A 23,267-nucleotide genomic window follows, 5' to 3' on the forward strand; every position below is an offset into this window, starting at 1 on the left:
CATTCACAGTTTCAAAGCAACTCTCAAGGCTCCTCAAGACTGGGTCAGGGATTGTTATCCCAAGTGAGAAACTGAGGCTCAGGGAAGCAGAAGGCCTAGGCCAGCATCCCCTTGCCCAAGCTCTTTATTCCACCTCCCTGGCCCCATGAAGTTTCGACTCTGCCAGACACATGTAGATGAATCTTGGGCAGGCAGGAGAGGGAAGCCGGGGCCTGGCCTTGGCAGCCTCCTGGCAGCTGCTGTGGAGCTCTGATGACAGGGTCAGCAGCGGGGACACTGCTCGTGCTCCGAGATGAAATATTTAAGAGCGTGTCGGGTTATCTTCAGATCTACACAGCCAAACACTAGAGGTGGATGATTCCAAGCGCATCAGCAGACAGAACACAGAGAGCCAGTAGCCAGCCTAGGCTGAGGCAGGGAGGGGGAGTTTCAGAACCTACCCACCTGCAACCTGGGAGCCTGCCCTGCCTGGCAAGAAAAGGGTGGGAAAGAAGCCCTCTGTGGAATAGATGGGCTGGGGGATGGGGCCAGGCAGGGTGTGCTTTAGAGGACAGACAGGGACACTGCAGGGAGCAATAGCCCTTCTCTTTTCCCCCTTGAGATGGGGCTAAATTGAGAAGGGGTCTGCAAGTCATTGTAGGGTTGAGAGAGATGGGGAAGACTTGGGGCCAGTTATGTTTCCTGATTCAGATATTGACTGCAAACCAGCAGAACACATCTGCCAAGTGAAGCTGTAGAATCTTCAGGGACCACTTAGTCCCTGTCCTCAGGGAAGCGTCCCCTGCTCCCTCACACCCCTCCATGAGGCAGCCAGAGAATACTGAAGAGAACCTAAGCATCGTCCATTCCTCTGACGCCACCCAGGAGCTAAACCAGGATACCACCTTGTCCTCAAGGTAGAACAGACTCTCCAGGCAAGCCCAGCCCAGCCACTTAAGCATCCTTGCTCCCTACTATCTCAGTTAATCAACAAAGTATGATGCATTGAAATTCCAGATTATTCCACGTGCTTTACTGATAAGCTCATGGAGAGACTCAGAGAGGCAAAGGCATGCCCAGGAGGTCACACAGCTTAATTAACATTTCAAATCAACTCCAAGTTTCCAGCTGCAGACCAATACTCTTTGCCCAGCCTTCTGGTCCCAAATGCCAGCAGAATGTCATCTGCCCACCTGGTTAAAAGCCAGGCTTCTCAGAATAGGGCCTCAGGATTCAATCTGGGCAGACCCAAATTTGTTTTGGGGTCACCTCTAAAGACATCCATTGCTCTCTGCATCTGTCATGGCTTTGGCCTGGCTGGCATTGTGCCTGGGACTCAGGACTAGGTTTGTGTGGGTGAGGTGTTTATTCAAGCCTGGAGATCAGCTGGAAGATTGATTACAGAGACCCCATCAAGGTGCTCTGAGAGAATTCCTGCAGATAGAAAGGAAGTTTGACCTGGCATCTCCTACTTCAGCCATTCTCCTAAGCAAACTGGATTTGGGCAAGAAGAAGCTGCCAGGCTCTGCCCATATACCTCCTTGATGCCTTCCTTGCAGCTCCTCATTCCTGGCCTCAGCTATTTTCTGCAGGTGAAGAATTCTCACTTCCTCACCCCAGGGAGCCTGTGGGCCTCTCCCAGTCTTGTAGATCAACTCCAGGCTCCTGTTCTAGCGGGGCTCCCTCCATCTGGCTAAGTTTCTACAGATCTAAATCCTCTCCTACTGCCCCTAACTGGAAGCCACACTGGTCACTGGAAAGGGCTCCTGGTCTGGGGATGAGACAGATACAATAGCTGTTTACAAAAAGGATCTTAAGAACATTAAAGCCTCTTCCCTTCCCAACCAACCGAGACCCTCCACCTGCTTATGTGGTGACATCTCCGCCCAGAAAGTGTCTGGGCCAGCTCCCCAAGGAGGGCAGACTTCTCTGTGTTCCAGGAATAGGAGAGCTTCCTAATTTACTCTGTATTTGCCAGAGATAGATTTTTAATTAAATAAAGTAAGAGCTTGATTAGAACCTGCAGAAGATGTGAGGGCAGAATCAGATGGTATTTCGGCAAAATCGCAAAGCAAACACTCTGGCTGGAACACAGGGAGGCCCCAGGAGGTCTTCCATCAAAGCGCCAAGTGAGGAGGGCAAATACAAGAGATTATATAGCCAGCAGATGTGCACTGTTAAAATATGCATCTGCCAGCAGTGTGCTCAAAGAAGCCGGGGGCCAGCTCTCCAAGCCTGCCTGGCTTCGGGGAGGGCATGGGAATCAGCCCAGCAGCCAAGCCTAGAGTCACAGACACATTAATTAGTGTTGTGTTTCCAGCACTCAGAAGCAATCAGACAAGAAGCAACTCTGAGCAGAGCGTTTGCTACCCTGGGAGGCAGAGGAGGCAACAGCCAGAGAATGAGGGGAAGGTGGGGAATGAATTAAGCCTATGAAGCCAAACACCCCAGACAAGGAAGCTATAACCCAGGTTGTGGTCCGCTTGAGTTCCCTTAGCAATCCAGCCATGTGCCTAGGGCTACGTTTGACTCAACCCGTATCGAAATAGAGATCTTTCCAGACACAGATCAACTCAGGAAGTCTTGCTATCTATTGAGGAAAGGACCTCAGACTTAAAGTCAGCTGTGTGACCCTGACACCATTGCTCAGCCTCTCTGGGCCCCAGTTTCTTGATGTGCATGAATGTGAGGTGATGACTAAACAAAGGCTGTCTAAGAATTGTTCAGCTCCCAAAAGGCCTTATTTACAGTCAGGAATCCAATACGACACATCAGCTATTTTAGGAAAATGGGCCATTCCCCACTGGAGCCAAGATCCGAGTGATGCCTGAGGCTCAGAAGGTAGCAATCCCGATGGCTTTGTCAGCAGCCCACCTTGAAGCTGAGACTCACAGAGTCCCACCAGACCCTGGGCCAGGCATCCTTAGGTACCCTGTTTTCACACACTTGTAGCTTTCTCTGTAGCAGCTCAGCTTAGATGGACATTGCTAGGCCACACTCTCTCTCTCTCTCTCTCTCTCTCTCTCTCTCTCTCTCTCTCTCTCTCTCTCTCTCTCTCTCTCTCTCTCTCCCTCTCTTGCAGAGCTGTGGAGCAGTAGGAAAAATCCCCCATGTGGAAAGAGTAACATCTGACAAAAAAACTGTGTGATGCTCCATCCATTTTAAAGCAATACACACAAGTACACATGATGCCACCCATACTCTTACCACATGCAAGAGCTCAGGGTCTGTAGGCACCATTGCACTAGATCTTTCCAAATGCCAGGAAATTCAGGTAGTAAAGCCTGGGAGGAAGCAAAGAGAAAGTGGAGGTCACAAATTTAATCAAGAAATGTTTCCTGAATGCCTTTCATTTCTAGGTTTTCAAGATTCTCAGTAAGTGGAAGATAAAGCCATCCCTGGCCTGGTGAAGCTTGCGTTTAGCAGGGTACAAGGCAACTGGCAAAATGACAATGAGATTCAGCAAGTAAACTGTGTCATTAGAACGCCCCTTGGTAATAAATGCCATGTAAAAGGAAGAGTAAAGCTAGGGAAGGAGAATCAAAAGGGGGGAGACAGGGTTGGAAGTCAGATTAGTTATTAAAAGGACTTTGCCCCAGCTGCTCTTCCCATGTCCTCTTCTTCCTGAGCCCAGTCTAATATTGACTCTGCTGTCTTTGAGGCTCCTATTAGAAGTCAGATTTCCTAACCAAACATGAATTATTTAAGATGGAAACTAAGTCAGTTCAAATAAAGAGGGCATCTTTTACTACGATGCCAAAGGAGGACAAATAGATACACTTCTTAATTTGTTCTCCCACAGAATGGACAGCAACACTGTATTCATTACTTCTCTTGCTTCTATAACAAAATCACAGACAGAAGTAACTTAACTTGGGGAGGATGTGTGTTAGCCTAGAGTTCAAGGGGATAGGCATGGTAGCTAGGACCAGTTCAGTCCAAGGTATAAGTGTCACCAGCCAACTTTCCTCACACCACTGTAGGCCAGAATAGAGAGATGGAAGGGTGTTGATGCTCAGATCTCTTTTTCCTTTTATTCCTTTTATTGTCTGGTCCCCCATCTCGTGGATTGTGCTACCCACATTTGGGCAGGGTCTTTCCTTCTCCATTAATCCTGTCTGGAAATACTCTCTCACACATGGCCAGAGGTGTGACTCCTAGGTGATCCTAGATGCAGTCAATGAAGACGTTGGCAATGAAGATGAGCCATCATAAGCTCCTAGTTCTCAATTCCCAAACTACAGATGGGTACAGAGAGGAATTGTGAATAACTTGACTACATCCAATCATGGATGTAGAGCTGAAACCATGCTTACGAGCAGATGGTTCTAATCTAGGCACCTGCTGGGACAAATCCACCCTGAGCCACTGACATAAAACGGCGAGTATATAGAGGTAGTTGGAGCAGTTTGGAGACATGGGGGAGAATTTGTCTCTGTAGAACAGAACCCAGAATCCCTGCCTTGGCCCACAGGGTCCCTGAAATATACCATCTTCCTTCTCTCCAGCACCACCCATTAGCCCCGACCACCTGCTCCACTCACCATGCCTCTGAGCCTGCCTCCAGCCCTCCCACAACTCTTCCTGTATCTTCCCTTATCTGACTCATGCCCATATGACAAGATATACTTTAGGCATCACCTCCTCTTGGAAGAATTTCCTGAAGATTGCATAGCCTGTCTATTGTTCCTACTGCCATTTGTAGACTCCATGTCAACAACATGTTGTATTGAGAGTGGCTGTTTTCTGTCTGCCCATGGAGCCTATCAGGAGCATCTAGAAATCTTCATGCCTGGCCTAGGAGCACACAGACTGGGTGCTCAATGAATGTTCATCATGGCAATTAAAGCAACAGGGCTTGGGAACAGCTGGAGGAAGGAGACGGGAAGTATAGTAGTGCCAAGCACACATGAGCGTTATAAGGTATAGTGTGGCATAGTATTATATGATATGGTATTGTGTGGTGTAGTGTTGTATGATATAGTGTTGTGGCATAGTGTTGAGTAATATTATGTGGTGTGATATTATATGAGTTATGTGATGTTGTATGATATTGGTTTGAGCAATATTATGTGGTGTGGTATTACATACTACATGGTGTGATATTCTGTGACATGGTATTGTGTTGTATGGTATTGTGTGCTATGGTGTTTTGTGGTCTAGCACTGTGTGGTGTGATGTTGTAACGTAATAGAGTGTTATGTGATGTGATGTGTTTTGTGATGTGGTAGTGTGTGGTTGGTGTTATATGGGGTAGCATTATGTGGTGTGGTAGTGTGTAGTATGATGGTACGTGCTTTTGTATGGTGTAGTGTCAAATAATATGGTGCTATCTATGTAGTGTAGCAGTATGGTATGTTGTCACATGGTATGTTGTTGTATAGTGTGACGTAGTGGTACCAAGTACACTGTTATGTAGTGTAGGGTGGCATGGACTGGGGAGTCATTGTGTCATGTGGTATGTTGAATATTACTCAGAGAGTCACTATATGCCTCTTATGGTTTGGAGCTCAAATTCTGGAAGCCTGATTGCCTGCACTTAGAGCCTGGCTGTACTCCTTTACCTGTGCAGTGTTATTCAGCTCCCTGTGCCCTGCATATAAAGTGGAAGACATAACCATAGTGCCTTTGTGGTGACAAGAATGAATCAATGTAACAACACATGCAAGCATGTCTCAAAATAGTGCCTGATACACAGCAAGACATAAAAGTGAATGGCTATTACATAGTAGCTTCTTCTATCACCACTGGTACTGTTCCGTGCCCAGAATCACCAGCCAGTAGCCATCCTTCCCACAGCACCAGCTTCTTGCTTACAGAGACAGGAAGCCCCTCCCAGGCACATGCAGAGAAGACAAGCAGAATTGATTCCTTATCTCCTTATTAAGCTTGTTTAGTCTGGGCCGTGGCCTGGTCTTAGGTGTTGTATCTCATTTGGGCTGTGTGCCTGTTTCCTGCCATATTCATTACCCTCAATCACCCCTAAATAGGGGCAGCAAACAAGCCAGATGTGGGAGAGAAGAGTGAGGAAAACATCCTTATCTTCCAAATTTCCATATGGAGACAGGCTCAGCTAGTCTGCATCCATCTCCTATGCACTCCACAGGACACCGGGTCCTTCCCTCTTCCACTGCGCCCTTCCGGGTGGTCCACAGCACCCTCAGTGTACCTCCATTCCCTCTCTTTAGCCATTACACACACCCTTCTTGCCTAGTCTAAGTCATATTACCTACCCCTCAGGGGACAAAGTGAGCACAAGGAAAAATGATAGAGTTTCCAAACTGCCTGAAAGTGTCTCTCTTCTAAATCTGAAGTGTCAGGCTTAAGAGTGGGGAGGCAGTGATCGCTGAGATCTACAGTTGAGTTCTTTGCCACCCTCAGTATGTGCACCACAGTTTATGGGGGTCGAGGGAGATGAGGGCGCACCTGGGTTAACAGAGCTCATCTGCAGAGTTGGGCCACTTGGGAGATTCCTTCGCTCTGTGACATCCCTCATTTCAGCTTCTTTGGACATGGGGCCCCTCTCTAGCTAGGCCATCTATTGTAGAGAGAAATGAGAAAGGGGACTCAGCCACTTCCAAGACTCCAGGAGGCCTAGGGGTTGAGGCAAGCATGTAGCTTCCATTCCCTGCTCACACACAGGACAGACAGCAGAGGCAGGCAGGTTCCTCTTCAAGAGTTGGGAAGTCAAAAGAAGGCCTGTACTTCCTTCCCAAGTGGCCTAGAAGCATGTTGCTGCCTGTTCAGGGGCTCACTATTTAAAGCTGGAGGTGACATCCCAAATGGACCTCCCTTCAGCATCTAGGGCTTTCAAAACCAGGATACAGGAAGGTAAGAAGGTTCTCAGGAGCCCAGTTAGGATCTGTGGAACACTCAAGGCACTCAGCCCCCTTTCTGAGACCCCACAGATCTTAACACTTCCCACCTACCACCCCCCTACCCTCATCTCAGGGGTCTGAGGCCTACCAGGTCATCCCCTGTGTAGTCTTAAAAAGTGATGCCACCATACCCAGAGCAGTGGCAACTCTCCAGGTCCACATAGGATAGGGGTCCCAGCCAGGCACTCAAAAATAACACATTTCTGTCCCCAACCTGCCACTGCCCAGCATAAGATATGGGATTGTGGTGTTTAAACAGCCATTCTGGCCACCTTCTCCCTGATAAAACCAGGAGCTGGAAAGGTGAAGTGGATATCCACCCTACAATTTACCTGTGATTTTCCCATAACCACTCATGGTTTGGGGTCCAAATAAAGGGCATTGTTCCCTGAGTCCCTGTTCCCTTGCTTCTGAGAGCAAGGATAATGTGCCCTTCTGCTGTTTTAGCCAAGCATGACCCTAAGCCACACTGAGTATGCTCACCTATTCAGCAAGTGTCACACCACAGAGATCGGCAAAAATTAGGACCAAATCCTCTGGTAACTGTATTCACTGTGATAATAGCAGCTCCGTGGCTTCTCCATGCAACAAAGGCCCCTTTCCCTCAACCTTCAGGGGTAGACTGCCTGTAGAAAACCCTCATCCACCCTACCATTCATGGGTCTGGTTCCTGTGGCCTGGGCTGCTTCCAATATCCAGACAACCCTCATAAGGTACAGACAAGAGAGATACCCTTTGCCCTGGTACCCTGCTAAACACCTTGTCCAGGATGTCCAGGTGGCTACCAGCCATTCGAAAGGGCTCCTGCATATGCACCCATCGCCATACACATAGACACCTTGGTCTCTGAATTAATGCATTGGTGTACACATATGCACCTGTGCACAGTCAATAAGAGTGTGGCTAACTCATCAGTGTCCACCTGGAAAATCGTGAGACTGTTGACCAAAGGAACCAGACAGAGGTATAAACTGGTACCCTTGTCATTCCCAGAGAAGAAAGGGGCAGTTAGAGTGTTGTGTCATCAACCTGAGTCCTCTTCTCTATCGGTTCCCCAAAAGACAAATGAAACACAAAAGAGTCACTGAAGATAGGAGCAGAGCAGCCACACCAGGCCACCCGTGGATGAATTGCCCCTTCCCCTGCTGGCATTCCTGGTGTCAATCCTGGGACTCTCAGCCAGCCCAGGGTAAGTCTAGAAAGACTGATTGGGACAGGGAGCCCTCTAAGGGCTAAAAATAGCTCATCCCTGCTCTGCGGTGACCTCAGCCCAGGCCCAAGATGAGGCTTTCATGGCAAATTATGGATTTAAAACTGGCAATGAATCCCCATTACAGCATGAAATGAGAAAGGAAAACGCTGCTGAACAGAACCTTTCCCTGGCGGCCAGTGGGCCGAGTGAGGGTGGGACTGTAGGAAAGGTTTAGCGGCAAAGTCACACATTCACACACTCTACTCTGTGAGCAGACTCAGAGGTCATAGACAAGGTGAGAGGGGACCTGGGGAAGTGGGGGTGTGCACCGGTCCACACCAGGCTAGGGCACCACAGATGCAGGGGGTACAATGCCCTGATGCCAGGAGCCAGGTCCAGACAGTGATTTTGTCTTGTTTGTTTTTTGAGAGGGATGGAAGCAGGTGTGCATATGAACTTGTATGTGTACACCAACTTCAATAGCCTGGCAAACCATGAGCTTCTAGGGACCTGACCATTTCTTCCTCCCTTCCTCTCACCCCTGAGATGGGTTACAGATGTACATGCCCATATGTTTATGTGGTTGCTAGAGAACTGATCTGAGGTCCTCAAGCCGACATTGGACACTTTACCAACTGAGCCAACTCTCCAGTCTCTGATGATTAATTTTAGGGCGAGAAGGGGGGAGTAGAGGGGGGGACAGAGGGACAGAGGGGGGAGGGAGATAGAGATGTTGTGCTATGAGTAGAGACAGCTCACTGGTTAAGAACACTTGTTCTTGCAGAGGACCCAGGCTAGGTTCCCAAAACCTCCATGGTAGTGTACAGTCTTCTGTAACTCCTGTTCCAAGGGATGTGGCATCCTCTTCTGGCCTCTACAGACACCAAGCTCACACACAATTCACATGCAGACAAAACATTCACATAAAATTTAACTAAAAGATGTCTTGCTTCTTCTGGTGTGGGGATGGCCACAGCTTTGTAACTGTGCTGTTTCAGTTGGTTGAGCCATAGGTGTGTGAGTGTCTGTGATGCCTTTAGAAGCTTTCCAGGAATCAGTGCAGTCACTGAAGTCATTTTCCTCATTCCATCCTTACAGGATGTACAGATTCTGCTCCATTGTACATGTGTATATGCACGAGTGCACGCGCGCGCGCGCACACACACACACACACACACACACACACACACACACACACACCAGTACTGCTGACCCTCCTGTGCCTCTTCATTTCCAATGCTCAGTGATTTACTCTCCCTATGGTACACTGACCTGGGGCACCAGGAAAATTGTCATCACTTTGAGAAAAGGCACCTAACCCTGAGGAGAACACTGAGGGATGTGTATATCTTGATAGTCACAGACTCAGTCCTTGGCCCAGGCATTAGGTATATGCTGTGTGCACAATTAAAAGAAGAGGGGGAGGGGCTGGGAAGATGGCTTGGTAGTTAAGTGTTTGCTGTGACGGTGTGAGGACCAGAGGTCTGATCCCCAGAACCCATGTAAATGCTGAGCGAGAGTGGCATCTCACCTGCAATTCCAGTCTCAGAAAGTAGAGGTAGGGGATTTCCCCATGGCAACGTGGCTAGTAAAACTAACCATATCAGTGAGCTCTGGGTTTGACTGAGAGACTCTGCCTCATAGAATATGGTTAAAGAACAGAGATATCTAGAATAATTCCCAACACCAACCTGAGGCCTCCAAATGTACATGCACCCACATGTCCATATACCTATACACATATGTGCCAGAACACATGCAAACATGCCTGGAAAAAAAATAAGTAGGGAAATTTAAGTTGCCACAAAGAAGCCTCAAGGAGGAAAAGCTCCCTCTCAAATATTTGAAGAAGGAAAATAGATTTATTTCATGGAGTTCAAGAGCGGAACTTGGCCAGGCAGGATGTGTTTTATCTTAGCAATTAAGACTGAGAGTCTGAGCTCAGTGAAGTGGTAAGCTCTCTGTCTCTTGGAGTATTCAAGCAGACTCTGAGTTTCCTATTTCTAGAGGGACAGAATCATTTTATCAGCAGATATGAGAATCTTATTCGGGGACTGAGCTGCGGGAATTAAGGGGATGTCCTGAGAGAGGGGACAATGCGGAGAAGACCTAGATTAGGTCAAGATGTCCCCTTCTAACCAGTGTCTCCACAGCACAGTGGCATGGCTGTATAGAGAGAACTCCCATTGTGGGTGGAATTTTTTTCATTTTTTATTTTTAAAAATTTATTTTTCATTTTACATACCAATCCCAGTTCCCATTTCTCACCTTCTCCTGCTCCCTGCCTCCCATCCTTCCCACCTCCATTTACTCCTCAGAGGAGGTATGGCCTTCCTTGGAGAATCAACAAGTCTAGAATACCAACTTGTGGTAGGACCAGGCCCCTCCCCGCCCCATATAAAGGATGAGCAAGGTATCCCACCAGAGGGAATGGACTCCAAAAAGCCAGTTCATGCACCAGGGATAGGTCCTGGTGCCACCGCCAGAGGCACCCCCAACAGATCAAGTCACATAACTGTCACCACATTCAAAGGGACTAATTTAATCCCACGCAGGTTCCCCAGCTGTCAGTCTACAGTCAGTGAACTCCCACTAGCTCAGGCCAGCTGTCTCTATGGTTTTCCCCATCATGGTGTTGACCCCCCCCCCTTGTTCATATGATGCTTTCTCCCTCTTTTCAGCTGAACTACAGGAACTCAACCCAGTGCTTGGCTGTGGGTCACTGCATCTGCTTCCATCAGTTACTGGATGTATGTTCTATGATGACAATTGGGGTAGTCACTAACCCAATTAAAGAAGGCCCATTCATACACCCTCTCCACTATTGCTAGGGGTCTTGGCAGAGGTCATCCTCGTGGAGTCCTGATAATTTCCCTAGTACTAGGTTTCTCCCTAACTCCATAATGGCTCCCTCCATCAAGGTATCTTTTTCATTGCTCTTCCCCTCCATCCCTCCCCACAACTTGGTCTTCTTGTGCCCTCATATCCCAATCCCCATCCCCTCCCTTCTACCCCCTCCCAGTTTACCCAGGAAATCTTAACTATTTCCCTTCCTGGGGCCTTCCATGTGTGTTCCTCTTATGGTCCCCCTTTTTGCCTAGTTTCTTTGGGGTTGTGGGTTGTAGCCTGGGTTACCCTTTTCTTTGCATCTAATATCTACTTATGAATGAATACGTCATGTTTGTCTTTCTGAGTCTGGGTTACCTCACTCAGGATAGTTCCATCCAGATGCAATACTAGCCCAGATCAAAAGTCAGTAAAAATGTAGAGACACATTGCTACCTCCAGGGTGGTAGCCTTGTCACAAGGGGAAGTCACAGACAGTAGAAGTCATTGGATAACAAGCAACCCCTGTGTAGCCAAAACCTGTTGACAAAATCTTCTTGTGCCATGGAAATTTCATGATATAAACCAGAGCATAAGGTACTAATAAAAGGAGCCAAAGCCTAATATGGCCTTCTCAATGTCAACCTCATGCCATACACACCAGCTGCAAAAATAAGTTAGCATCCAGAGAGCATCCTGAAAGGCCCAGGCGATGACAATGAAACACAGCCACCTCCCTGGAGGAAGTCCACATGAGTCCAAGCTTGGACGGCATCATGTATGTGGTTTAATAAAGAATTGGAAGGGCTTTCACCTAAGGTGAAAGGCAGGGTGAGACTTGGTGTAGGTGAGTCAAGACTAAAGGAAGAAAAGGTAGATGCCAGGATAGTACAGAACATGACAACATGTCAGAGCAAGGGAAACAGCTTCATGAGAGCTGAGATACCCAAGCTTAAGACACTGGCGTTTACCCACAAGTTCTGGTCCTCAGACCAGATTACTGATACTGGCAGGGATGGGACCTAGCTTTCAACCTCCATTCCTGGAATCTAATGGTCCCAGACCTAAGGAAGCTGCCCCTGAATTGTGCCAGTGGGCACATCATCAGTCCACAGAAATGGCAGCATATCAGCGGTTCTGAGTGGGGGAAAAAAAGACAACTCCAGTTAGTTCCTCTGTGTGCCTGCCAGTGCTTCATTAGTCCACATGTGAGCATCCACTAACCCTCTTGCCAACTCTATCAGGCAGGCCCAGGTCACCAGAGAGGCCCTTACCATGCCCAAGCTCACATATGAAAGTTAAAGAACCAGAATCTGAACTGGCCCTTTCCAGATTCCACTCAGACTCAGCTGCCTGTCTCCCACCTGGCTTCTGAAGAAGCCTATCAGAACCCTCATGGCATCTTGGGGCCTGCAGAGTCAGAGTTGTGTCCTGGACAGGCAACCAAAGGTTCCAGAAAGCCCGTCCTGGCAGGCTCTGTCCCTCAGAGCATCTTGGAAGCCATGCGACCTGCAACATCCACTTTCCACCCCATTGCACTCAATCGTGGCTGCTTTACCTTCTTTACCCCATCACTCGAGGCTTGAATACTGCCCTGGCTATGTGAAACAGGTTTTTCTGGGAGATTGGTTCACAAACCAAGAAAAAAACACATACAACAGCTACCCCCTTCTCATGATAATAAACAGCTGATCCCTGCCTGCTGCCTGAGAAGATTGACTCCCAAAATACTTGTATTTTCACAAGGTGATCAAGACGTGTACAAATGTTCATATAAGTGGAGGGACTTTCTATATGTGATTAGGTCGGGAAAGGTTAAGAGATCACACAGGCGGCACTTGGGTGGAAATGAGAAAGAAAGGTGAGGGTCACACATCTTCCCCAGAAGAGCTGCTCTGCTCCAACCCAAACACACCACTTCTCACACCCTCTGCTCTCTTTATCCCACACAGTCACTAGGATACTGAAGGTAACCCATTTTACAGATGGGTCAACTGAGGTCAGCCTCTGCCTCTCAGACTTCTCTATCCATAAAAGTATCTGAAGTTATTGCATCTGTATACAAGTCTTTTTTTTTCCCTTGTCCTTATTCCCTAAATAATAAAGTGTAATGGATGACCACATGACATTCACATTGTATCCAGCATTGTGAGTGTCTATAGGGGATATACAGAACACGGGATGTACATAGGATATATATATATATATATATATATATATATATACATATATATATGAATATCGTGTCATCTCATATAGCTCATTTCATGAGCATCCATGGATTTTGATATCCAAGGGAGTCTTTTGTCAAACATGTTCCTGACTATTCTGTTCTTTTTGGTAGTGTTGCATTATTTTCTTAATCTCACTTTCAAATTGTTCATTGCTAGGATATAGAAATATAATTGGCTTTGTATAGATGGAGTCACATGTCAACTCCTTCACATGGTAAAAGTGCATTTAATATGCTTGAGCTGCGAAACACCCTCACTTAGCCGCACGGTGTGTTGTAGTGTAGAAATGGCTTACCTTCATTAACACCAGGCTGCTTGGGAACTGTGGCTCACTGCCCAGCCTCATGAGTGTGGAACCACACCCGCCAGCCCAGCAAAAGACAACTCAAAAAGCAGTTTGCCCTGGATGCATGTTTCTTTCACACCTTTATAAAGTGAAAAAACCATTAACTTAATCATCATACTGTAAGCTAGGGACCATCTGCAAATGGATTTTGGATACCATAACCTTGCTATTTTTTTCTGATCTAATTGGGTTTTTGGTTTTTTTTGGTTTTTGGGGTTTTTTTTTTTTTTTTCTGAATTCTGCATACAGAACCATTTATCCTGTACCTAAAGATTGTTTAATTCTTTCCCATTCTGCAGCCTTTTGTCCTTATTGTACCTTTTGTACTAGGCACAACTTCCAGTCCGATGCTGAACACAAATGATGAGAACACACTCTAGCTCAGTTTCCAGGATTAGAGGAAAGTGTCTCACCACACTATGTAATGCCTGCCAGTTGAACCGTTTCCATCAATGCTGTGAATCAAGTTGAAGTACCCATATGCTCCTACTTTGTCGAGATGGTTTCTTACTTAATTTTTAACTCACATACTAAGTGGCACATGTTCATGGGGTATGATGCAACACTTCAAAACATGCGTTTGTTATGCAGAGATCAAACCAAGATAATTAACATATCCACCTCCTCAAATATTCAGAATTTCTTGGTGGTGAGATTACTTGGTATTCCCTAGTTTAGATATCTTAAAAATGCACATGATGCTATTGCCATCCATGGTCACCCTACCGTGTAACATGACGCCAGAATTTATTTGTCCTATAAAATTATAACTTTGCACTAACTGACTACTCTGTTGAGAGTATCCTAAATAGTGTGGGATCTTATGACATGCTTTTCTGCTTTCTTAACATGATCATACAGGTTGAGCCCAGACTGTAAGGGAACAAGGGGAGGAGACCAATGGAGAGGCTGCTACCATCACAGAGGGAGTAGAGGTGGAGAGCGAGCTGATATTCAAGAAAAGGAGCCCAACTTGTTCCCAGAGTTTCTGCCATGACCTTTAAGTCCCATGAAATGGGGTGCAAAACTCAGAATGATTGCAAGCATTTCTGAGACAGGCTCCACTTTCTTACCCCCTCCCAAAAATTTAAGAATGTTTCCTTTCGAGTCTATGGTTGGTCTAGAATCTAAACCAATGTGTTGGTCAGTCCAGGCTGCTAAAACAAACACCAAGCTGTGAGTGGCTTAGTTACTTATTCTGCACACTTCTGAAGTCGGCCTTCATTCTAAGAGCAGAGCACCAGCAGGGTCAGGTTCTGCTGAGCACCTGCTTTGGGTCCCCACTAGTCCTTCCTGGGGGCAAACGCACAGACAAGGATTCCTTCTTCTTTTACATGCCATTGGGAGAGTACTACTCTCAGGACATCATCTAACTCAGATTTCTTGCAAAATGCCTCATTTGTAAACACTATTTCACTGAGGGTCAGAATCTCAGCATCTGTCTATGGCCATACCACCCTGAACAAGCCAAACCTCATCTGATCCCAGAAGTGAAGCAGGGTCGGGCCTCCTCAGTTCGTGGATGGAAGAATTTTATCATATGAGTTGGGGTTTGTATGAGTCGGAGTTCTGCGGATTGGGAAGTGTGGCTTGGAAAGGTTGAGTTACTGCACCCACATCCACCTAGCTAAGTAGATATAAAACCAGGTCTGCTCAAGGGCTGTGTACACTACAGTGGGATACACAATCAGAACCCCTCTATCTACATCAGTGGTTCTCAACCTGTGGGTTGGCACCCCTTTAGCTAACCTCTATCTCCAAAAGGATTTACATTATGATTCATAACAGTAGCAAATCATAGTTATGAAGTAGCAATGAAAATAGTTTTGCAGTTGGGAGGGGTCAGCACAACATGAGGGTCACGGCATTAGGAAGGTTGAGAACATTGACCTACACCAATTGACCTACACTTGCCCCCGCTTGGGTGCAGAGAAACAGGTACACCAACCATTTGCCTCCCAGGCCAGGATTCCCACCTCAGTGTTAGCCACCTGCATCGCTGCTGTCATCCTTTTCCACTGCCTCTAGTCCCTACAGGGGCTATCAGCACCAAACCCCACCCTCCCCCAGATCTAAAGGCAGGCCTGTCACCAGCCCAGCTCCCTTTTACACTCAATGGCTTAGCAAAGCAGTTGCTTATCTGCTATGAGAATGAGAGTCCTTGGTTATTATCTATATGGCAATCTTATCTAAGCAGATTCAGGTGGCAAGAACAAGGGAGAAAAAATAATTAAAGGGGAAGCAGGTGAAATGTTGCCATTATTATTGTTTAAGTGTTGCAAAGCTTTTAGTTTGTGTGTTTATACTGGTGACACCAATTCAGGGTGGTGGGAGGGGGGATCAGCTGGGCCGATTATCTAAGCTGCACACACATTCACCCCACCATCTCACTGCCTACAAATCTGCCTATAAATCTTATTAAACAGTTTTCATTGGCAGGACAGAAAAATAATTAAGGCAAAGGTGAGTGAAATGTTGTTGTTATTACTGTAATGCAATGGCCTCTTTGCCTTCTACACCAGTGAAATGCAATGGAGGGAAATCAGTTTGCAAGATTACCTTTCTGGGGTGCAAATCGGAGCCTCAGGAAACTGCACTCAGAGCATAGAATAGTGACAGACCAGGAACATTCCCAACCCTGTGCCCGTCTCTTAGGAGCCTTTAAGCCCACAATTTACCTTTTGACTGTGTTCTATTTTCTCAGAAATCCTTTCTTTCCCACTTACTTAGTGACTAGAGACCCCACACCAAAAAGGGAAAAGGGGAGCATAATCCTCCAGCTGCTGGTCTTAAAAATCCATAACCAAAAACAGTTCTCCGGAGGAGGAGGTTATAACGCTTACTGGGAACCAGGGGCTTAATTGAATTACTCTCCCGCCAAGGTCCGTCCACCTAGAGGCAATGACTCCTTCTGACTGCACACATCTCAGCCTGCCAGGGGACAAGGAGGGGGTCATCAAGACAGCCCCAGGCTCATACTGAAGGTTTGAGGACTCTGTCTTTTGAGTAAGGCACATCCTGGACTGGGCAGCAGGAGCTTGCATCTGAGTCACCCAAACCTAGCCTCCCTTTCAGAGTGAGTGGAGACTGTTTGAAATGACTGGCCCCAGCTTCATGAGCCGCAGCTGGCAACTAGCAGGCCAGAGAGCAAGCTCTAAGATGGGGCTGGTTAGCTCCTGGAGTGTCATTGAGGGTTTCTTACAGTTATTGCCAGTATTTAAGATTCTGGAGCTTTCTGTATGAAAATTCAGATCTCTGGTTCCTCTTGCAAAGACTTGGCTGGGGTAGACCCTTTGCCAGTTTGGCAGCCATCATGTAATGCCTGCTCGATTTAGCAGAATGTGACCTTCCCCTCCCACCCCTCTCCATGGCTCACCTCTCCTGCAAGACACATACATGTCACCAAGTTAAGGTGGTACCCCTGATCTTGCCCACCCCAGAGGAGAATCACCCTTCAGAGGGATTACACTGTCGGTAAGGAATAAACTGAAAACACAGCAGGAAAGAGAATTGAGGGCTGGCAGACACAAGTGGTACCCTGTTGTGCCAGGGGAGATGGCAAGGGCATGCTTTAAAGAGGTTATAGGTGAGGTGTGAACATGACTGGAATCTGGACAAATTAATCTCATTGTCATGGGTGAGTGGGCACAAGTTTTCCCCTGCTAACAGCTGTTCTAGTTTTAAAAGCCCAGAAAGTGGAGCTGAACTTCCTGAATCTGTATCCTAATGGTAAGTGCTCCATGGAACATATGTGTAAGGGGGACCCAGGAAGAGCTGAAGTGGGGCCCACCTGCTTCATGTGAGGCTTCGCCTTCCCAGAAGGAGGAAAGGTGATTTGTGGACTATGCATGAGATATGAATAAGTACATCTAGAAATGCGGCACACATCTGCCTATCTGTTCCTATCACCTTCATACTTCCAAACAAGCAATGCAAAGAGGAGGAAAGCCATGGTCTTTAGGACCATACCCCACCATCCATGCCTGGGCCAGAACCGGGCTAGCTCCACAGTTTGCTACCAAGCTGCTATTTGCAACCTCTGCCACTGCCCTAGTAGTCCACAGAGAAGTGGAGACAAGTAGGGGAGGCTCCTGCTGAGTTCCAGTGGTACCTTAGTGCTAGAAATGTCCTGCCCTGGACACAAGGCTCATGGTCAGAAAGGAAAAGACCTAGAGGAAAGTACAGATCTGATAAAGTTAAAAGATGTTTCCCTCAAAGGTAGCAGATGCCAGAGGGAGAAAGTAGTGAATTGGGGTCTGTGTGCAGATTCAAACAGATACACCCATGCACAGAACTGGCAACAACCAGCCCACAGGTTCTAAATGTTGTAAAGTTATACCTACACTCCTGACACGGTCCAGGAGGGGTGTTCCCTGATAGTCTTACATTCTGGTTAAAGGGGTTGATGAGACCAACATGCCTACACCAGCACAGAAGAGAACAATTAGAAGGCAGGAAAAATATAGTCTGTGGATTTTGTTTTCAAACAAAGCAAAGTGAGTCATTGGTCTAACTGGTGCTCAGACTCACCTGTCACCAAAAGCTTGTGGTCTAGCCCTTTCATACTGCTGGAACAGTGAGTTTTCCAAAGGCTACCAGATGAGCTGCACTGTCCACTGTGGTAGTCACTGGCTACAAATAGCTATCTAAATGTAAGTATGAATTAACTCAAATTAAGCTGAAAATGCAGCCCCTCCATTGCACTAGCCTTGTTTAGTGCTGAAAAGCCCAGTTGGCTTTGGCAAGGCCAGTTTAGGTGGGATTTAAGCTTTCCCACACCCTCCTGTAAAACCCTATTCAATCATACCACATCAAGTCAATAGCATGCAATGATGACACAGGCTTTGAGAGCTGGACCTGAGGAGACCGAGGTGATCCAAAGCTTTTGCACTGATGCCAGAATGCAGTTGGTAGATAGCAGCTTCTCACTGATTCATATTCAATCAGTTATTCTCTGGGTCTTTGTTAAATGTCTACTGTGTGCATTGTATCAGATGAGATGGAGAGATGGAGAGAGGGTCAAACACCCTCTGTGTCCTTAGGAGTTTTCTTCTTGAGTGTGTGGAGGGGGGTAGGGGTGAGCTATATAACCATGTAGTATCACAGGAGACTGAATAGCATCTTGAATTGAACATACACAAGGCTAAGGAAGCATCGTTTCTGTTAAGGGAAACTGAGGAGCATTGGGGATGTAGCGTTTTATGAACCCTTCGCAGGTGGGATAAAAAGGACTTGAAGGCTAGAGGATAAAGCATCTCATGTGACATGAGTGAAGGCCCAGACAGCAAACACTTCTGTGTTTGAGGGTATTTGGCAGAGACTTGAGGAAGTTCCATGGTGTTGGGAACTATGGAGAATCACAATCAGAGGGAAAGGACTTGAGCCATCCAAGAGATCTGACCCATGCAAGCAGTGGGAGTCACAGCTGTCTAAAGGGAGCTTTGTTCAAGATCGTGGCTTCCAGAAGGGTCTGTTCAGGGAGCGGGGTCTGGCTGTGAAGTCAGAAGTGTTGGTTAATTAAACCCAAGTTTGCACAAATGCTTGCTAGACGCCAAAGAAAGAGGCAGTCCTGGAGTGAGAGGCACTGAACCGTGGGGGAGAGACCTTCCTGTTTTTGTCAGGGATCCACAGAGATGCCTTTAAGCCAGTTGAGTCCAGCAGTGACTCTAGAAGTAAGTACCCATGCTGTGCTGTGCAATGTGCAGTTTCTTTGATGTTCTAGAAGTTTCCAAGCCTCTGTGTCCTGCTCCCTGCGGCATTGGTGGAGGGACTCATAGCCACTGTATAGAAGACCTCACTCTAAGCATATGTAGAGAAAGCATGTCTGGTGCGGCCTGTGAGCCTAGATCACCACCTACCAGATATGGTCCCTGAACTGCTCTCTTTGGGTCTGTCTCCTTCGCTTGCCAGAAGGTAGGGGATGAGATAGGAGGCACTATCCTCACACTCACAGGCCCCTTGCTCTGTGGCACTCAGTGTGCCCTGGAGACCATTAGCACCTCTCAGGGAATATTTAACTGAAAACAATTTCTAGTCGGGATCTGTTATAATTACTAATTAGATCTGATTATAATTATCTTTTGCTGCCATCCCTTACCTGACACACGGGGTAGCGTGATGCCTGGCAACAATTAGCAGTGAGTCTTTCCTGATACACTGGATGATTAGAAACACAATTGCAGGGTCGTGGGGAAGAGCTTGGCTTATTAAAGGGAGGCCACTGTTTACCGAGGAATGTTGTGAGCAAATTAGATTAAATTAATGAGGAGAAATTTGGAAAGAGAAGCTGGGCTCTTTTTTTTTTTTTTTTACTTTTTGTCTCTGCTGGTGACATCACTTGGGGAAAGAAGCTCAATTCTCCTGTATGTTCCCCTTCTGTAACCCACCTGAGGCTCAGGCTCTCAGGTTTGATGGCCACCATCATTCAGCTACTGGCTAACACTTTGAGTGTTTAGCTTTGCATTTGTGTGAGAGATAAGACAATGTGAGCTAGATGTCCTAGCCAGTTGTCTGCAGGGTCTCTGGGAGGGTGCAGAAAGCACCGTGTATGTAAAATATACAAGTGGCTCACAAACTTGCTGGAGGCAGAGGCCACATCTAAGCATTTTTGCAATCCCTGGATTCAGCCCTAAGATTTACAGAATGGTAAACTAAAGGAAAAATTGAAAGAAGCTCCCACGCTGGCCCATTAAGGGGTTTCTCTCTCTCCAAAAGCATCAGGTGCAGAAGAAAACCAAGTCAAGATGGGCCATCCCCAGGCAGGCTCACCCCCTATGCATGTCAGTGGGGTTTCATCAGTAAACAAATGAGCAACTTTTCAATTAGTGCTCACTGTGAAGAGGGAGAGCTGGAAGCCTGCTGTGTATCCAGGGAAAGTCAGTTCACCTCGCTAACCACGAGCATCTCCATCCATAAAGACTTCTGCGCAGACTCTGAGCAAACACATAGAAGCCAAGGATAGGTCTGGCCACTCTGGGGACAGGGCCATGTGGCTACTGAGTTGTCAAGGTGACCACTGTCCTGACAAATATGAGTCAAATTATTTGCTTCCACCCCCAGATTTCCAGAAAGACTTGTCTTTGACTTGCATGCTGGTGGCTGGCACACGGAAAACCAGCGCCTCTTTCATCAACGAGAAGGCAGACACACATGCATGCATGCACATACATAGAGCTTAACTGAAAGAGAAAGGGGAGAGACAGACAGGCAGACTGACTGACTGACTCTGAGACTGTTGGCCTAGTCTAACGGTCACGTGCAAGAGGGGCCAGGGTCATCCCAAAATTCATTTTCCTTGCCTTTGGTGATTGTGCTAAAAGACATCATAATCACAGCCAGGATGGCTAGGCAGGTCAGGACCATGCTGAATAGTGTCTCCAGCACATGGTTTTCGGGTGGTTCCTTTTCTATTGCTGCTATAAAAACACCTGACTCAGGCAACTTATAAGAGAAAGCATTTAATTTGGGGCTCACAGTTTTGGAGATTTAGAGTCTGTTGACTATCACAGCAGGGAGCATGGTAGCAAGCAGGAAGGCATGGATAGATGGGGTTTGACTCATCCACAAGGCAGAGAAAATTAACTGGAAATGGTGTGGGCTTCTGAAACTCTAAATCCCACCCCTAAGTGATGCATCTCCTCCACAAGGCCACACCTCCTAATATTCCCCCAAACAGTTCTACCAACTGGGGACCAAGGATTCAAATATAAGAACCTATGGGGGCCCTCTCATTCAAACCAACGGGAACCTGACCAACGGGGACCTGACCTCTTGCTTAGCTGCTTAGGGCTCCAAATCATGTACAATTCCCACTTACAAACTCCACGGGGCTTGAGCGGTTGTCTGTAATGCATGAGAACCAGTGTTTTCTCTCAAATGTGGACAAAACCTTCAATAAAGGAGAAAGCCCTACAGAACAGGATAGGGTTTTACCTCAGCCCTTCTCCCATCAGCCCTCTGAGTAACCATCCCTGCCCTGCCCTTTCTAACATGTGATCTGCCTTGGTGACTCTCCATCCACAGTATCTTGTCTCTAGAATCCAAATATGGGCATCTGCAAGACCCACACTTCATCTTTACCCTCTCAGTGACTGGGATCTTGGAGAAAGCAGAAGCAAAGCAAAGATGCCAGGCACCCAAAGCTCTACTAGGCCCTGGGAGCCAAGAGTTTAAGGCCAGTTAACATGCAAATGTCCCATACTCACCTGTGGTCTCCGCTGGTCACACCAGCACCACCATACTACCCCCAGGTTCTCAGGGATGAACTTATAGAGACGACACGCTCAGAGCCATGGATCCCCCAAAACATCAGACTTGCAGGGGCCTTGAGGACAACCCAATATAGAAGCAGAGCACCTACACCTTTCCTCTCCAGGAGGGTCATGTCTGCCCCAGTATCTACCCACACCTGCAGCCTCAGTCCCAACTGCCTGCACCAGCCTGGCAGCCTCCTCTCTGGGTGTTCACACCTTACTCAGCTTCCTCCATGTGAGATGCAACTCTCCCTTGCCTAGTCCCACCCATCAGCCCCAGAGGGACCCTCTGGCCTCAGTCTGCCTCTCCCAGCCTCCCTGGCCTAGGGAAGCACTTATACATGCTGTCCCTTGTCACATGTACTTAAGTAGTTACACATTTACTCTGGGTAGATTTCTCCAAGCTGGACAGTGTCCTCTGTAGTCAGGGACCATGATTCTTTGTCCTCTATGTTTCCAAGGCCCAGTGTTGCCTAGTCAACTATAGTCCTCAATGAAGATCACCGAACAAATGAATGACCTCTAAGGCCACCCACAACTAAGGGAACCGTAGTCTTGGCAGCCAGAGGATTTCCCACCACATCCTCCCTGCGCCAGCCTCACCTGTCCCAACTCTGACCACACAGTCTTCCTGAGCCTCAGTTTTATCATCTGAGAAGGATGAGCATAATGACAGCTGCCCATCCAAAAGGGTTGCTATGAAACAGGTGAGGGCTGAGCGTGAACATGCTTTAGGAACTGGAAAATTCTGAAAAGAAATTACAGGCTGTTACCTTGGCACCATGTGGGGCGACGGCTTATAGGTGCTGACTGTCTACCGCTGCCCAGCTTTCCTCCATGTTGGAACTCTGGAACTAGCCAGAGTGGGAGTAACCACACCTGGGTAACTGGAAATGCCACAAAACAGGGCTTGGTCCAGTCTGGCTTGGTTTGGTTTGCTTGGCTTGATTTAGTCTGATTCACTTTGGTTTCACTCAGTTCAATTCAGAAAGCCAGTGTTCCAGTACAGTTGCTGAAATCTCAGCTGTTACGCAAGGCGCTGTATCTTGCTTGGAACCACGTTCCTAACTGTACATTAAAGACAGGACATTCCTGCCTGTCTCCTATTAGAAATGAACAGAGCCACCCTGAGCTCTAACAAAAGCAGGCTGGAGAACCCCCATGAGTGAGCCACCATGCTCCCTGATTAATGTCCTTTATTATAATCATCCTTCATTGGAAAGTAATCAAGAGCAGAGACAGTGCAGTGTCTGATGACTGGAACAGTGCCCAGCTCAGGGAGACTAGAGATCTGCACAGCCACCACCCAAGCAACCGCCCAAGAGCAGGCCCCAAAGAGCATACATCATTTTGACTGCCAGGACCACCCCAGAGGACCTGATGGTGATGTTTGGCCAGGAGGCCTGGGCTCCAACCAGGCCCTGACTGTAACTTGAACATGGGCTGAGCATCTCCCTGTACCACACTGTGAGCCTCCAAGGTCCTAGCAGCCGCCTTCCAGGAATGCCGGGTACGTGAAATAAGATCATGCATGTGAAAGCCATCAGAAGCATCAAGTGA

At 47.3% G+C, this 23,267-nt stretch overlaps 1 protein-coding gene across 4 annotated transcripts in view; it reads left to right on the plus strand.

Moving 5' to 3' along the window:
- Kirrel3 (kirre like nephrin family adhesion molecule 3) overlaps positions 1 to 23,267 on the plus strand; it is a 553,509-nt gene that overhangs the window by 462,901 nt on the left and 67,341 nt on the right. The gene's annotated exons all lie outside the window — the stretch shown is intronic.

Source organism: Phodopus roborovskii, unplaced genomic scaffold (assembly GCF_943737965.1).
Source record: "Phodopus roborovskii unplaced genomic scaffold, PHOROB, whole genome shotgun sequence".
Classification (NCBI taxonomy): Eukaryota; Metazoa; Chordata; class Mammalia; order Rodentia; family Cricetidae; genus Phodopus; species Phodopus roborovskii.